Below are 767 nucleotides of genomic sequence, written 5' to 3'. Positions count from 1 at the left end.
TGAACCACCTGGACAATAGGAACCACACATGAACCACCTGGACCATAGGAACTACACCTGAACCACCTGGACCATAGGAACTACACCTAAACCAACTGGACTTTAGGAACTACACCTAAACCACCTGGACCATAGGTACTACACCTGAACCACCTGGACCATAGGAACTACATCTAAACCACCTGGACCATAAGTACTACACCTAAACCACCTGGGCCATAGGAACTACACCTAAACCAACTGGACTATAGGAACTACACCTGAACCACCTGGATCATAGGAACTACACCTAAACCACCTGGACCATAGGAACTACATCTAAACCACCTGGACCATAAGAACTACACCTAAACCACCTGGGCCATAGGAACTACACCTAAACCAACTGGACTATAGGAACTACACCTGAACCACCTGGACCAAAGGAAATACACATGAACCAATTGAATGGTCAGATATAATCAGTAGTTTAGTCAGATAGAATCAGTAGTTTAGTCACGTGACTCCAGAGTGTTTTGTTTACGTTCAGTGCAGACCCACAACACAACTCCAGGTTATGGATCAGTTCTCTGATGGAGGGAAACCAGCTGACGTCATGTTTTATGTCACTTTTACTAAGAGTTTTTGGCTCACGCGCGCGCGCACACGCCTGTCAGAAGCGCTGTTGGCGCAGCTCAGGTGATTGGTTCATTAGGAGCTGATGGAGCCGCTGTTGTTGTGGGGAGGAGGGGCTGTGTGTGTGTGTGTGTGTGTGTGTGTGTGTGTGT

This window comes from Austrofundulus limnaeus, unplaced genomic scaffold (assembly GCF_001266775.1).
Source record: "Austrofundulus limnaeus strain Quisiro unplaced genomic scaffold, Austrofundulus_limnaeus-1.0 Scaffold2201, whole genome shotgun sequence".
Classification (NCBI taxonomy): Eukaryota; Metazoa; Chordata; class Actinopteri; order Cyprinodontiformes; family Rivulidae; genus Austrofundulus; species Austrofundulus limnaeus.
The sequence above is the reverse complement of the archived record's forward strand: the minus strand, read 5'-3'. Positions refer to the sequence as shown.